Source organism: Palaemon carinicauda, chromosome 29, assembly GCF_036898095.1.
Source record: "Palaemon carinicauda isolate YSFRI2023 chromosome 29, ASM3689809v2, whole genome shotgun sequence".
Taxonomy (NCBI): Eukaryota; Metazoa; Arthropoda; class Malacostraca; order Decapoda; family Palaemonidae; genus Palaemon; species Palaemon carinicauda.
In genome coordinates, this window is record NC_090753.1 from 79871771 (window position 1) to 79888612 (window position 16842).

At 42.3% G+C, this 16842-nt stretch overlaps 1 protein-coding gene across 1 annotated transcript in view; it reads left to right on the forward strand.

The window, feature by feature from the left end:
- Nucleotides 1–4320: 4320 nt before the first annotated feature.
- LOC137622288 (RAB6A-GEF complex partner protein 2-like) overlaps nucleotides 4321–16842 on the forward strand; it is a 76673-nt gene continuing 64151 nt past the window's right edge. The window contains exon 1 of the mRNA XM_068352848.1: nucleotides 4321–4472. The gene's annotated coding sequence lies outside the window, so the exon portion shown is untranslated. The remainder of the gene's footprint in view (nucleotides 4473–16842) is intronic.

A 16842-nucleotide genomic window follows, 5' to 3' on the forward strand; every position in this document is an offset into this window, starting at 1 on the left:
GATAGTGTGTCCGAGTATACCTTCAAGCTTTGCAACATCTCGTATACACCCTTTGATCATTATATTTTACTGTCTTGGCCTACTGGAAACATCTATGCCTGGCGATCTGCCTGTCTGGGGTTCGAGTCACGCTCTAGTTCTGTAGTATTATTTGTAGTGAATGTAACCTTACCATTCTTTTGTGATCTAAGGATGGGAGATTTGGGGAAGCCTATAGGTCTATATGCTGAGTCATCAGTAGCCATTTCCTGAACCTCCCTGATCCTAGCTTCGACGAAGAGGGGTCTTTGGCGCTGAGCAAATGCATGTATGGCCAGTTTCTAGGGTACTGTCCTGCTAGCTATGGCATTGTCACTGTCACTTGCTCCTGCCATTAATGGCCGACCTTTAAGCCTTAAACCATTTACACACTTGACGAAATCAAAAGGGTATTCTTAAATTTCATGACTTTTCTGTTCTGTAACTTACTTACCCTCTCAATGTAACATAATCTCTGACGTGTGTCATTGCTTCCGCATTGTAGGAGCATTATAACTATTATTATGAATGGAATTTTAAGATATTTCACACATTCGCCAACGAAGATTGCCAACATGTTGCTCAAGTCTGCGGACCAAGTTTTCCCTTCTTCATGTGTTGACCGTTGATGAATCTTATTAAAAAATATATATATATATATATATATATATATATATATATATATATATATATATATATATATATATATATATATAACTATAATAACCAGAATCACGATCTTGATCAGTATCACCTCCAAATATTTATTATGAGTTTTTTCCTGGGCATAATACCTATTCGCTTTTAAAATTTGATGAAAATCAAGCAAGAAGTTTTGACGTTTCTGTTAACAAATAGATAAACGCAGGTAAAAATATATCGATGGATTGCCTTTCTGCATCGGCATATTGCAAGGAAATTGGTAAACGCCGAGGTATGTTTCTGACATGTGAATAAAATATGAATAGGTTGGCGATAGACACCTCACGACTCTTGCAATGACTGTGTGATTCTATAAACTGGAAGAGAAGTAAACTTGATAAGGCTAAAACGATGCAAGAATTTCTCACTGTATAGACCGAAGCTATAAAGCGGAATTTGGCTAATGGGCCCATGTATTATATCATAGCTATAAAGAGCTGTTGCCATATTTCCACTAAGGTATAGTGGTGTTGCCATGAAGATTTACATACATCATGAGAAAGGTGGCAACTTCGCTAATAGTAGACAAGTTTTTAAACTCGGTAGGTAGATTTATTAGAAATCTACAAGTTATGTCACCTAAACATCGACATAAAATTCGAGAAAATGCTATTAGATAAGCCGTGTTGGTGTAATGGAAGGATTGGAGACTTACAAACAGTAAGATTCACAGATCTTTGAGCATGGGAATGGACGGTTAAACATGGTTCTATCTGCGAGACAAAGAAGAAGAGTACGAACTGCTGCAGTGCCGAGACACCAGAAGCCATTACCTTGTAATCCCTAGTCCCATCTTTGGTGGACGGAAGATGAAATTGGACGCTGATAATGCGTATTTATGTTTGATCTTGATATTGTGCATCAAAAATGTACATTGAATCAATATTTGAAATTTGGATGGTATGAAGGGTGACTATCAGTAACTTATATGGGCCAATGCAGGTGACTACTACTGTACTGCCAAAGATCTTGAGAAAAGGAGTCTAGAAGTATTATTATTATTATTATTATTATTATTATTATTATTATTATTATTATTATTATTATTATTATTATTATTTGCTAAGCTACAATCCTAGTTGGAAAAACCGGATGCTAAAAGCCCAAGGGCTCCAACAGGGAAAATAGCCCAGTGAAGGGAGGAAAAAAACTAAGGAAAGAAAGGACAAGAAAATTAATTATCCATAAAATAGAATATCTTAAGAACAGTTGCAGCATTGAAATAAATCTTTTACATGTGAACAATAAAAACTTTGAAAAAGCAAGAGGAAGATAAATAAGATAGAAAAGTTTGCCCGAGTGTACCCTCAAGCAAGAGGACTCTACCCCAAGACAGTGGAAGACCATGGTACAGAGGCTATGGCTCTAGTCAAGACTAGAGAGCAATGGTTTGATTTTGGAGTGTCCTCCTCCTAGAAGAGCTGCTTACCATAGTTAAAGAGTCTCTTCTATCCTTACTAAGAAGAAAGTAGCCACTGAACAATTTTAGTACAGTAGTCAACCCCTTGAGCGAAGAAGAATTGTCTGGTAATCTCAGTGTTGTCAGGTGTATGAGGATAGAGGAGAATATGTAAATATAGGCCAGACTATTCGGAGTATGTGTATGCAAATGGAAAATGAGCAGTAACGAGAGAGAAGGATCCAATGTAGTACTGTCTGATCAGTCAAAGGACCCATAACTCTCTAGCGGTAGTATCTCAACGGGTGGCTGGTGTCTTGGCCAACTTACTACCTATATGTTATATATTCATGTTTGATAAGACTAGTGCAAGAAAAGATGAGAATTAAACTCGGCAAACCCCCTTTACTAGAATAAATATCCAGAATGCAAGCATGATCTAAGTAAGAACGGGATATAATCTTTACACTTTTAATGGGAATGGGGAGTGATAGAATAATGCAATTCGTTTATGTGCTGATTCCTAAACATCAATTTCACCACTTTCTTCATTTGAAGCTAACGCTTTGGTGGTGCCAATTTACAACATGTGAACTGTTTGGGTGTAACTTAACATGGCGTGAGGGTTGTGTATCGTCATCATCAACAAAACTACCAATCTGGGCTACCCATACTAGATTATTTTGCTGTGAGCGATCAGACAAGTCTCCCATCATCACCAATCCGCTGTAGCCAGCGTAATAATAAAAACTGTTCAAACCCCAGACATGAACAAGAACATGTTTGAGGCCTATGTCCTACATTAGAAACACCTGCAATTGTTGTTGAACCATTTGGCGATACGCTATGACCCATATAGTGTATATAAACTTTGGAACAGTCGAGAATATGAATCTAAAATTGTATTGGTATAACCCCTTACCTGAAAGACTACTCCTTGGTCGGATGTTCAGAAATAACCTTTGTGACTGGCCATTTAATGCATGATTGCACCTTTGAAAATATACAGGAAGCGTAGAACCAATTCTCCAGTAGTAATGGAAAATAAAAATGGATAGAAAGCCTAAATAGAATGAAATTTGTTAGTCTAATGGATCCGACTAAGAGCTTCAAAACTGACAATTATTGAATATATAATTAATTCTGCAAATCTGCGAAGTAGATTAACATCACAATATAAAAACAATTAACCTACACCAAAACATTGCGTATGCTTAGTTTTAGAATTGGTTTAAATTTCTAATAGAATAAATAGAAAACAAGTTAATAAGAAATTTAGTCTGACTGCCGTAGGTTGCGCAATGTACATGGTGGAAAAGGTGTGGTTCTGACAGCCTCATCCCTTAATAAATGCTGAGAACTGGTGAGCTATCAATCTTAGATCAGTATACAGTGAGAGAGAGAGAGAGAGAGAGAGAGAGAGAGAGAGAGAGAGAGAGAGAGAGAGAGAGAGAGAGAGAGAGAGAGAGAGAGAGAGAGAGAGAGAGTATACATAAAATAAAAGATGGAAAATATTAAATATGAACACTTTGCATTTTCAGTGTTACTTTTTCACTGTAATGTTAGATTTATCTTAGGTAAGTGATAGTTAAGTGTGAATGATAATTATGGCAGCATGCTAAATATTGAGGAAAATTCTAAGTTGTAATGATTACTGATGAAAGATAATTTTGATGAGAATGTGGATGAATAGCCGTAAGGGAAGTTGATGATTATAAAATATACGAGAGATTTAAAAGAATTTATTATATATCATTATGTAGACGTTACGATTTGGGATACAACTTAACTATAATAAAACTGAGAAAATAAACATTTAAACAGTTCATGAATCAAGACAGACTAGGTAAAGCAATATTATGAGATTTCAGATGATATAGTTCATTCTAAAATACGTTTAAATTATACTTTAATGTTCAATAGACTTCTCTTGAAGGCTAAGAAGTATGTGATAGCCAACAGTATGTTTTCTAAGAGCAGCTAAGAAGAAATTGAAAGGGGAAAATGAGAAAAGAAGGATGTTTGAGAAAGAGAGCCGTTAAAAGTCCCCCTCTATACGCTTATAGTATGCAGTAATGTTCAATAAACTTCTCTTGAAGGTTAAGAAGTATGACATAGCCAAAAATATATTTTCTAAGAGCAGCTAAGAAGAAATTGAAAGGAGAAAATGTAAAAATGAAGAATGTTTGCGAAAGAGAGCCGTTAAAACTCTCCACCACTTACTACAACTGGTACTATTTTCACTTTTTAAGGAAGAAGAAGGATTGTTGACATGTCAAATCCAGGCTAAATCCAATTTGACGTTCTACGTTCTACTTCTTATGGCTACGTCCTATTTTCGATAAAAGTTGCAGTAAGTACTATTGCCAACTTACTCGATGTGCCTTGTAACATGTAAAAGTGCCTTTTCATGTAAAATTGTTCAGATTAGACGTAGAGTTATGATACAGTTTATCCTGGCTTTTACTTATTTCTACTTCACTATTTCTTTACCCGTGCTCCATTTCAAGTTAGTAGGGGTACGAGGTTTTCTGGTTTTATTACAGCTACAGACAGGAAAAGATTTTCGGAGCCTTTGTATATCAGCGGCCAGTTCCTCACGCAGTGATTAAAAATGGACCTAAACTTTCCACCCCTAACCTAACCTACAACCCGTGTCCTTACCTACATACCTAACAAGGGGGCTAACGCCGCTCTGCGACCCCCCCTTACACTGCCGTATTCTAAGTTAGCCATAATAATATATACAGGTGGCCGCTATCCTATATACACCCCAGATTTCTACTTAAAAACAGGTTTTTCATATTTATAAACATTGGTTCTTTTTGAAAATGACTTATTTTTACCACAAATAAAAACTTAATTTTTTAAGAATTAATAATCAGAGCCTTTGTATATCAGCGTCCAGTTCCTCGCATGTTTTTTAAAAATGAAAATCCACTAACCTCAACTTTCCCCCTCTTAGCCTAACCTACAAGCCGTGTCCTTACCTACTTACCTAACAGGGGGGCTTGCAACCCTCCTTACACTACCGTATTCTAAGTTAGTCATAATCATATATGCAGGTGGCCGCTATCATGCATACACTCCTAATAATCAATGTGGTTAGCATGAGCAGCTCAGCATGTACCGCTTGCCAGTATATAGCAGCTTGGTGCCTTTCTTTTTTCGCTAGCGAAGCGAGTGCTCAGGGGAGCAAAAGCAATTAGATTTTTAAAAGATATCCCCATTCTTAGATGGTCTAACTGGTTTTCAGTTTATTTGCTGTTGAAATGAAGGTCAGTTTCAGTGAAAGCACATTATTTATTATAGGTAATACTATTTTTTTTTTTTTTTTCAAAATGTTGTTCCGTATAACTATAATTTTACAGTTTTTTTTTTTTTTTACATTTAAAGATTTGCTTGCATCTCTTACCATAGAATATTTTATTGTATTAAGGACCCCAGCACATAGACCCTTCAGTCGACGGTTGTTACCACTGTTTCGTGGTAAGAAATGAAAATTGTTTTTCCATGGATACTCGCACACGATCCAGTTTGCTGGCATTCATAGAGACATAAGCGTATGATTTCTCGCCATTCTTCCACTGAATGAAGAAGAATGTAGATTTATAAACTGGTTTCCTGTTTCATTCCATTTCCACCCCATTGAAAATGTTCATAAATGAATAGAGGATAATCTTACCTGTGCTTGAATGTGATAAATTGAGTTTACAAGTGATGGTAAACATATGAAAATTTACCTGTGGCCTGTTGTAACATTTATTTCACTAAATAGTATTCTAGGGCAATGTCTTGCTAGTGTGTGTACCCTATTAACAATCAAAGCCTTATCTTCCCCTGAATTCCTACTTAAGAGGCAGTGCCCTTTAGGAGGTGACACAACCTGAATTCAAAGATTTTCTCTTATGGGGCGCACTGATTGGGTCAAGACTGCCACTCAAATCAAAAGACAAGGTCAGGAAACTGATGATTCTTATAGAAGTCGACATGTCTCTACGTTAAAGTGGGCTTGAGTACTAAACAGGAACTTGAATGGCTAAGCTTTTTTTTATTTTTCAGTCTGAGACAACAATTTATCGATTCTATCCACATGAAGTTGGAGAACTGAGTTAAGTAAACTTTCTTGGAAGTAGTTACTTCTGTAGATTTGGTAGATTAAGAAGCTTCCAAAAGTACCTTGATAAACCGATTAGGGTATTTCTCAGCAGTAAGGTTATGCACAGTTTACAATGGCAATAATTTCTCACTTTCATGGTCTACCTCTGTGATTTTTTCTTCTTCATTTTCCTTTATTGCAAGATGTGCTAATTGAAAATCAGCTGATTTCTCGGTCCGTTTTGCACTGGAAAAGGGAGCTGCTTTGCATGCACGGAGAGGATTCTTTTCGACAGTAGATGTACTAGGGCGTACGTTCACTCTGTTAGAATTAACCTGTGAGGAGCTAGTCATTGAGCTCACAAGCAAACAGCGTATACTGTCATCTGAAACATGATGAAAATGATTAACTCTATTTGAAAATTCGTTCACCCCATCAGTATAGAAGGTAATCATACGAGGCCATCCACACCATCCACATAAGTAATAGGGGGTTGTTTAGGAGTGCTACTTGCTTTAATAAGTGGAGACCTGATATGATCCAGACTACTCGCTCAGTCTTCTGCCTCACAATTTAGTAGTCATATAGAGTGACTAGGATTATAGCGCTGCAAAGGTTTAGGAGTAGAAGGATCTAAAGTAAATAAAGAATTTGAGGCTCTTTGAGTGGCTTTCAAATCTGTGCTGTACAGCAAACTTTATGAGCCTTTATTGAAAGAAATGCTATTAATATTAGACTCGGCTTAGGGAGTTAGGTTAAATTTGGCAATGGGGTGTTAAGGACCAGAATCACAGTATTTAAGGGAGAATTCACTGGATTTCTAACTTTATCAAAGGAAGCTAGTGATGTCAAGAGCTCATGTAGCTAATCACTAATAAGAGTGAGCTGATTATGAGAATTATCTAAAGGTGAAGAGGTGTTTATCTTCACTATAATCAAATAACTTAGTCCTCCCTGGCTTTTCCCCTGAATTAACAGCAAGTTTTCTTTTATGCTTTGTACTGGTAACTTGATTGGCAGCCATTGAAATGTACTTTTCAATGAGAGGTACTCTGAAAGAAACCCACTCTTCACAACCTTTATTTAAAGCACAATACACAAAGGGAATGCAGTTCATGATTTCTCAAAGACAATTCCTGTACACATTTTGCAGTAATTGCTAAGAAAACCAGAGGAAGACATCTTAATGATCAGTAAGCAAACAATTTGGAGAGTGTCTGAACACTACCATCACGACTGAGGAACTGAAAGGGACACTAAGTATCGGGGGTAGGAATTCTGGGCTTCATACCACTTGCCGCTAGAATTCTCCATTCCTTTGTTAAGGACATATATTTATTGAAGGGAAAGACAATGGGAATAGTGTATTATGATGGGTATATTAAGATTGTTTAGTGTTGAAAGGCTTCCAAATTTTGAAATGTTTGAAAATCTTTCTCTTAAAGCTATCATGGCTAAAACACTTTTCTTTTTGGCATTAGCTTCAGCTAAACGCTTAAGTAAGTGATATCTGTCAAAGTAGGTTTTGAGGAACAAAGATGAGTCTCTCTTTTACCTCCATTCAGAGCCAAAACTGATTTTAAGGTTAAGAGTTTGTCTTAATTTTTTCATATCCCTTCTCACTAACTGGATGAAAACATATCAGTCTTAGCTAAAGAAGGAACAGTCTAGCAATAAGTGGTAAGAAGCAGAATTGATGAGCCAGTGTCTCGATTTCAGTTGTGTTGGTTGCGTTCAGAGGTTCTCCAGATTTTTTGCTTATTACTTTGCATTAAGATTTCTTTTCTTGGTTTTGTTATTACTTACCGAGTGGTGTGTACACTCCACATGGTAATTCCTAGCAAAACTAGAAGACATTGTAATGCGCAGTCTTCTTTGCTTATGAAGATCCCTACGTTCTAGGCCCCATAGTGGCTGCATAGCTGTGCTTTAATACATTTTGCGTTCTGATATTCTGTAACTCTTATCTACACGTAGAGTATATGAGGTTTTAATTTCATAATTGTTTTGGTATCAATCAAAAATATCGTGTAGATCAAGAACTGTTTTTTAGAGACAAAGTACAGTCTAGTGTTTTGAATAGGTCATGGAAATAATCTGGAGTCCCATTCTGTATTTCAAACTGTATTTTGAGATGCTTTGTTAAAAGTAATCTAGGCCAAGTTAGTGAATTCTTAACAATGGTACAATATATTGCTTTTAATTTGTAGTGCCAATAGTATTTGTTCTAAAATGTGTTGGGTAAAACATATAAAAAAAGGTACTAAGGCTAGAGAGATAAACTTATTCTTTCAGGGGAAGGATTGAAAGGGTTAAGAATCCCATATTCACCCTTCTGTGTTGTACAAGTTAGGGAGACCGCTGTAGAAAACTCGGGATGTCGAGTGGGTAAATTAAAAGACTAATGGTGCAGTCATAAAGTTAGTAAATGTATTAAACCTCAACGTGATACCTCCATGAAATAATGGGCATTGTTCATGAATGACAAAAATAATGATATCCAAAACATTTATGATGGATGTTAATACAGTAACGACACATACAGGAATGCATCCAAACATTTTAGGGTGCTAGGTCTATTATCATTTTTATTATTATTACTTTTGTTATGTTATTATTATTATTATTATTATTATTATTATTATTATTATTATTATCATCAGCCAAGCCAAAACCCCAGTTGGAAACAAAGATGCTACAAACCCAAGGGCACCAACAGGGGAAAAATAGCCCAATGAGGAAAGGAAATAAGGAATTATATAGTAAAAGAAAAGTAATCAACAATTAAAACATATTTTAAGAACAGTAACAACATTAGAATAGATATTTCATAATCAAACTATAAAAAGACTTATGTCAGCCTGTTCAACATAAAAACATTTTTCAATATTTAACTTAGCCGGTGATTATATAGCTGTAACTCTGTTGCTCGACAGACAACTCTACGGTAAAAACTCGCCAGCGATCGCTACACAGGTTGCGGGTGTGCCCAACAGCGCCATCTGTCGACCAGATACCCAGTTCTCAATGTAAACAAAGACTCAATTTTCTCTCTGTCGAGGTGTCGACAAGACGTACTTTACTCGCTGTTGCTAAACTGGAGTTTTTCACATCTAATTGGTGAAGTACTTTATTCTAGTTTTGAGCTTTCGCTGTGCAGGGTTTCTCTTCGCACAAATCCTTGAACTCTTTTTGATAACGGATTCTTTGTTGAGGACTTTTTGATAGTTTTTTGGAATTTCCCTTGACCAATTCAAAATGGCTGACCCTTCACAAGTCCCCAAATTTAGGAAGTGCAATGCTAGGGACTGTTCAAGGCGTCTTCCAAAGGCTTCTATCGACCCTCACACTGTTTGTTCCAATTGTCGGGATAAAACCTGTCAATTGGAAGATCGGTGTGAGGAGTGCGTTGGCCTTTCGGAATTCGATTTTATCGAATTTCAAAAGTATACACGTAGGCTAGAGAGAGATAGAGTTAGGAGAAGTTCTTCTCGTTCTATTGATATATCCTCTCCTCATGCCCCACAACCTATTCCTTCCCCTGTAGTGGTTGCTCCTAACCCCCCTCCTGGCACTCAGGAACCATCGATGGCTGATATGATGCGTGCCATCCAGGCTCTGGGTGAGAGAGTTGAGTCCCTTGCTAGTGACCGTAATCAGCTCATGGCGGATGTGAAGGAGCTTAAGTGCAAAAGTGCAGTGGGAAGTGCTAAAGTGCCGAGTGATAGTGTTGTGGATGGTGTTGCGCTTGAGGGTTCGTCTGTTCGTGCCTGTCGTCCTCCTAGTCCGGGACCTCTTGCAAGCTCCCAAGTCCAGGGGAGAAGCAATGTCGTACGACGCATGGGTTCGAGAGGCTTTAATCAGCGAACAGACGTTCCCTCCGTGGTATCGGGCGTATCTACCCAAGATCGCTCCTACCTAACTAAGACGAGAGAGCCCATTTATACCTCGTCTTCTGAAGGTGTTTCTCGCAAGAAACTTTGGACCAGGGTCTCGCGACCGTTAAAACGCAAGTCGGTCCCTTCAGCACAAGTCCAACGGCCCGGTTGTATCCACTGGGTCAGTTCGGACTTGCTGCCGTCATCCGATGACTGCTCACCGCCTAAGAGAGGCAAAGCGGTACCGCTTCAGACAGTAACACCGTCTGTCGCCGCACCTGCTCCCGTAGACCCTAAGTGGTCTCTACTGCAAGACATGCAGTCTAAACTTACGTCTCTGATGCAGGACTTTCGTGCGGAGAAGGTTGCTGCCGCACCAGCTAGTGCAGTACCTAGCCTACAACCTTCCACACGTTCGGTTGTGCGTCCTGTGGACGCTGAGGTAACCTTCTCACGCACACCAGTTGAGAGAGTTACTCCACCCATGCGTTCCAGTGTGATCTGCCAGCCGCATGTTGACGTTAAGCGACGCACGGAGGTTGCCGTTGACGTTCTGGAGGTTCAACAACCGTCAGAATTGCTTTGTTTTGACGCGGTGCGTCAACCTCTGCAACCCAGTGTGGTTTCCACTGCGCACCCACATCAGTCCAGACAGTCTGGAGTAGACGCTGTGCGTCCCCGCGCTGCCATGGTTGTTGCCAGCTCACAGACTGGGCAGCAGTTCCATGACGTTGCGTCCGGCTCAGTCACGCATGCACCAGTGCGACCGGACTCAGCGAACCAGCCGTTACCCACTCCGTTGCCGTTTCCTCATCAGTTGTCGGATGAGGAACTTTCTGATGATGATGTTGCTGCACACATAGATGAACCACAATCAGATTTGGACGAGCCTAAGTCTACTCAACCCTCTTTGGACTTTAGAAAAGTTTTGGCCATTTTCAAAGAGCTGTTTCTGGACCAGTTTGTTTCTGTGGCTCCTCGTTCTCCGCCGTCAGAGTTTGTGTTAGGCATGCCGTCTACCACTCCTGCCTTTACTAGACTCGTCCTCGCACGCTCGTCCAAGAGAGCTTTGCGGGTGATAGGAGAATGGTTGCAGTCCAAGAAGAGTTTAGGGAAGACAGCCTTTGCGTTTCCCCCTGCTAGACTCTCTTCTAGATCGAGCGTCTGGTATGCCACGGGAGAAGATCTCGGCTTGGGAGTTCCTGCCTCTGCCCAGGGCGACTTCTCAAGTCTTGTAGACTCTCCCCGCCGCCTTGCCATGAGACGCTCAAAGATATGTTGGTCATCTTCGGACCTGGACCACCTTTTGAAAGGTATCTTTAGGGCCTTCGAAGTTTTTAACTTCTTAGACTGGTGTCTAGGAGCCCTAAGCAGAAAGATCTCTCCGACAGAGAAAGAGACTTCCTTGCTCATTATGTCCTGCATGGACAAGGCCGTACGTGATGGGTCTAATGAGCTTGCTGCATCATTTGTGTCCGGAGTCCTTAAAAAGCGTGAAAACCTCTGCTCATTCCTTTCAGCTGGAGTTACACCGTGCCAGAGATCTGAGCTTCTCTTTGCTCCTCTTTCCAAGTGCCTTTTTCTAGAAGCCCTGATTAAGGAAATAGCCGCTTCGTTGGTGCAGAAGGACACTCACGATCTTGTTGCGTCCTCCGCTCGCAAAGCTCCCCCTTTGCCTACCTTGTCAGCTAGACCAAGGATGGACACTCCAGCGTCCCGTTTTATTCCGCCCTTTCGTGGCAGAGCCTCCAGCAGAGGAGGTGCTCGTGCCGAAGGGAAACAAGGAAAGAAGAAAGGATCCAAGTCCTATAAGGGCAGAGTCTGACTGCCCGCATCTTCAGACAGCAGTGGGAGCCAGACTCAAGAACTTCTGGCAGACCTGGGAGAAGAGAGGCGCAGATGCACAATCTGTGAAGTTGCTCAGAGAGGGGTACAAGATCCCTTTTGTACGGAAACCCCCTCTAGCAACGTCTCCCATCGATCTCTCTCCCAGGTACAGAGAGGAAGACAAGAGACGAGCCTTGAAACGGGAAGTGTCTCTTTTACTAGAGAAGGGAGCGGTGGTCAAAGTCTCGGACCTTCAATCTCCGGGATTCTACAACCGCCTCTTCTTGGTTTCAAAGAAGACAGGAGGGTGGAGGCCGGTGCTAGACGTCAGTGCTCTGAATGTCTTTGTCACAAAGCAGACGTTCTCCATGGAGACCACAAAGTCAGTCTTAGCAGCGGTCAGAAGGGAAGACTGGATGGTCTCTTTAGACCTAAGGGACGCCTACTTCCACGTCCCCATCCACCCGGACTCCCAACCTTTTCTGAGATTCGTTTTCGAAAAGGTTGTCTACCAGTTTCAAGCCCTGTGCTTTGGCCTAAGCACAGCTCTTCTTGTGTTTACGAGGCTGATGAGGAATGTAGCCAAATTCCTCCATTTATCGGACATCCGAGCCTCCCTCTATTTGGACGACTGGCTTCTCAGAGCCTCTTCCAGTCGTCGCTGTCTGAAGGATCTAAAGTGGACTCTAGATCTGACCAAGGAATTGGGTCTCCTTGTCAATATGGAAAAGTCACAACTGGTCCCATCCCAAACTATTGTGTATTTAGGGATGGAGATTCACAGTCTAGCTTTTCGGGCTTTTCCGTCGGCCCCCAGAATAAGCCAAGCCCAGTTATGCATCCAGAACATGCTGAAGAAGGAACAATGCTCAGTCAGGAAGTGGATGAGTCTGGTAGGGACGCTATCATCCCTGGAACAATTTGTGTCATTAGGAAGACTACACCTCCGTCCTCTTCAATACCATCTAGCTTTTCACTGGAAAAAGGACAAGACGCTAGAAGCGGTCTCGATCCCCATTTCCGAAAAGTTGAAGTCTTGCCTGACTTGGTGGAAGGACAGTATCAACCTAAGAGAGGGTCTTCCCCTGGCTGTTCAGACTCCCAACCACGTTCTCTTCTCGGACGCATCGGACGTAGGCTGGGGCGCGACATTAGACGGTCGGGAATGTTCAGGACTGTGGAACTCGAGTCAAAGGATCATGCATATCAACTGCAAGGAGCTGCTGGCAGTACATCTGGCCTTGAAAAGCTTCAGGTCTCTCCTTCGAGGCAAAGTGGTGGAAGTGAACTCGGACAACACCACTGCCTTGGCGTACATCTCCAAGCAAGGAGGGACCCACTCACTGACGTTGTACGAGATCGCAAGGGACCTGCTCATCTGGTCAAAAGGTCAAGACATAACACTAGTAACGAGGTTCATCCAAGGCAACTTGAATGTCATGGCAGATTGTCTCAGTCGGAAAGGGCAAGTAATTCCAACGGAATGGACCCTCCACAAGGATGTATGCAAGAGACTTTGGGCCACTTGGGGCCAACCCACCATAGATCTCTTTGCAACCTCGATGACCAAGAGGCTCCCAATATATTGCTCACCAGTCCCGGACCCAGCAGCAATACATATAGATGCCTTTCTCCTAGATTGGTCGCATCTAGATCTATACGCATTCCCACCGTTCAAGATTGTCAACAAGGTACTGCAGAAGTTCGCCTCTCACGAAGGGACAAGGTTGACGCTAGTTGCTCCCCTCTGGCCCGCGAGAGAATGGTTCACCGAGGTACTTCGATGGCTAGTAGACGTTCCCAGAAGTCTTCCTCTAAGGGTGGACCTTCTACGTCAGCCACACGTAAAGAAGGTACACCAAAGCCTCCACGCTCTTCGTCTGACTGCCTTCAGACTATCGAAAGACTCTCGAGAGCTAGAGGCTTTTCGAAGGAGGCAGCCAGTGCGATTGCTAGAGCAAGGAGAACATCCACCCTTAGAGTCTACCAATTGAAGTGGGAAGTCTTCCGAAACTGGTGCAAGTCAGTATCTGTATCCTCGACCAGTACCTCTGTAGCTCAAATAGCTGACTTTCTCTTATACCTAAGAAAAGGACGATCCCTTTCAGCTCCCACTATCAAGGGCTACAGAAGCATGTTGGCATCGGTCTTCCGGCATAGAGGCTTAGATCTTTCCAACAATAAAGATCTTCAGGACCTCCTTAAGTCTTTTGAGACCACGAAGGAGCGTCGTTTGGTTACACCTGGTTAGAATTTAGACGTGGTACTAAGATTCCTCATGTCAGACAGGTTTGAGCCGCTACAATCAGCCTCCCTGAAAGATCTCACTTTAAAGACACTTTTCCTGGTATGCTTAGCCACAGCTAAAAGAGTCAGTGAGATTCATGCCTTCAGCAAGAACATCGGATTTTCGTCAGAAAAAGCTACATGTTCGCTACAACTTGGTTTTCTAGCCAAAAATGAGCTGCCTTCTCGACCTTGGCCGAAATCGTTCGATATTCCCAGCTTATCGAATATGGTAGGCAATGAACTAGAAAGAGTCTTATGCCCTGTGAGAGCTCTTAAGTTCTATTTAAAGCAAACTAAACCTTTACGAGGCCAATCTGAAGCTTTATGGTGTTCAGTTAAGAAACCATCTTTGCCTATGTCAAAGAATGCTTTATCCTACTTTATCAGACTGTTTATACGAGAAGCTCATTCACATCTGAGTGAGGAAGACCAAGCATTGCTTAAGGTGAGGACACACGAAGTTAGAGCTGTCGCAACTTCCGTGGCCTTTAAGCAAAATAGATCTCTGCGAAGTATAATGGACGCAACCTATTGGAGAAGCAAGTCAGTGTTTGCGTCTTTTTATCTAAAGGATGTCCAGTCTCTTTACGAGGACTGCTACACACTGGGACCATTAGTAGCAGCGAGTGCAGTAGTGGGTGAGGGCTCAACCACTACAATTCCCTAATTCCATACCCTTTTAATCTTTCTCTTGAAATGTTTTTATTGTTGTTTTTTGGGTTGTCCGGAAGGCTAAGAAGCCTTTCGTATCGTGGTTGATTTGGCGGGTGGTCAAAGTCATTTCTTGAGAGCGCCTAGATTAGGGGTTTTGATGAGGTCCTGTTGTATGGGTTGCAACCCTTGATACTTCAGATCCTAGGGGTCGATCAGCATCCTAAGAGGATCGCGAGGCTCCGTAAGGAAGACGTACTTAAAAGGTAGAGTAATTGTTCAAGTCGACTTCCTTACCAGGTACCTATTTATTTTGTTTTTGTTATTTTGATAACTTCTAAAATGAAATAAAAACTCTTAGCTCATAAAAGTGTAAACATATATTACTGGTCTCTACCCACCACCCTGGGTGTGAATCAGCTATATAATCACCGGCTAAGTTAAATATTGAAAAATGTTATTTTGATTATAAAATAAATTTTTGAATATACTTACCCGGTGATTATAAATTAGATGACCCTCCCTTCCTCCCCAATAGAGACGCAGTGGGACGAGGAGAAAATTGAGTCTTTGTTTACATTGAGAACTGGGTATCTGGTCGACAGATGGCGCTGTTGGGCACACCCGCAACCTGTGTAGCGATCGCTGGCGAGTTTTTACCGTAGAGTTGTCTGTCGAGCAACAGAGTTGCAGCTATATAATCACCGGGTAAGTATATTCAAAAATTTATTTTATAATCAAAATAAAATTTTTGTACCGTAACCGAAATACAAACCACGCTATTTACAAAGGGTATTACTTTTAGCGCAGCTGAAATGACGAGCCAATAGTTTTTAACGAGGGTTAATTACCCCCGCGCTAGTTAGCGGGGGGTGGGGAAGGGTAGCTTGCTACCCCTCCCCCCTCCACACACCGGTGACTTGCTTCACTTCACTTTTGGCTCGGCGGTGATCAGACGTGTCTGTTCATCGCCTTCGTGACAGCCTTTAATTTTCTGCTTTTTCTTTTCAGCTTGTGTGATTGGTTGGAAGTTGACCTTCAGTTATTTTCTTTTATTTACTATGCGTACATGCCCTGGAGTTGCCGGCCGTCCTTGTGGGACTTTCATGTCTGACGTTATTACGGATCCTCACACCCTCTGCCCTCAATGTCGGGGCCGACGGTGCGACCAGGATAACATGTGCCGTGAGTGCAGGGAGTGGTCTGCCTCCCAGTGGGAGAGGTTTGGCCGTCGGCGTAAGAAGAAGTCCAAGAGAGACCGTTCTCCTCCGGGGTTAGCCTTGAAGGAGGAAGGTTCTCGGGACTCCTCTTCCGCCGCCCAAACCTCCTCCAAAGCTCCCCCTCGTCCGCCTCCTAAGGAGAGTCGTCCAAGTGGGAGCGCAGGCCCTTGTTCTGTTTCCCTATCTTCGGTGGGGGGAGAGGGCGTCGCCTCCCATAGCGAGGCGGTTCCCCCTCCTCCTCCGGGGGAGGTTATTGATAATAATGCCTTATCTAGTGATGATCTTTTACAGATTTGGTCGTCCCTGGGGCTTAAGGGCTTGCCCTCCAGGGTCGCTCTTATTGACCTTGTCTCGTTGGGGGCCGCTGTTAAACAGTCGCCGGTGGTAGCGGAGGTAGACCCTCTGTCTATTGTCGACGTCGTGGTGACAGAGGCCTCCGACGTGGCTGGGCCTTCCGACGCAGGTGCTGTTGCTGGTGATGGTGCTCAAGGCTCTCCTCCTCCTTCCGTGCATCCTTCGAAGGGGGAAGTGAGTCCTTCGGTCTCGACTGCTGCCCAGCTTCCTTCTGAGGGAAGTGTTTTGACGGAGACTCCCCTTCGGAGGACCGATGGTCCCGACGATCTCCCCTGAGGCCGCCTCCGCCGCAAGGCTCACCGCCCTCTACGCCACAAGGGCCTCCCTTCCCCTTACAGGGGGACTAAGAGGCGCCTTTTTGGGTCTTCGTCCTCCGGGGGGGACTCTCCTCGTCAGCCTCAACCG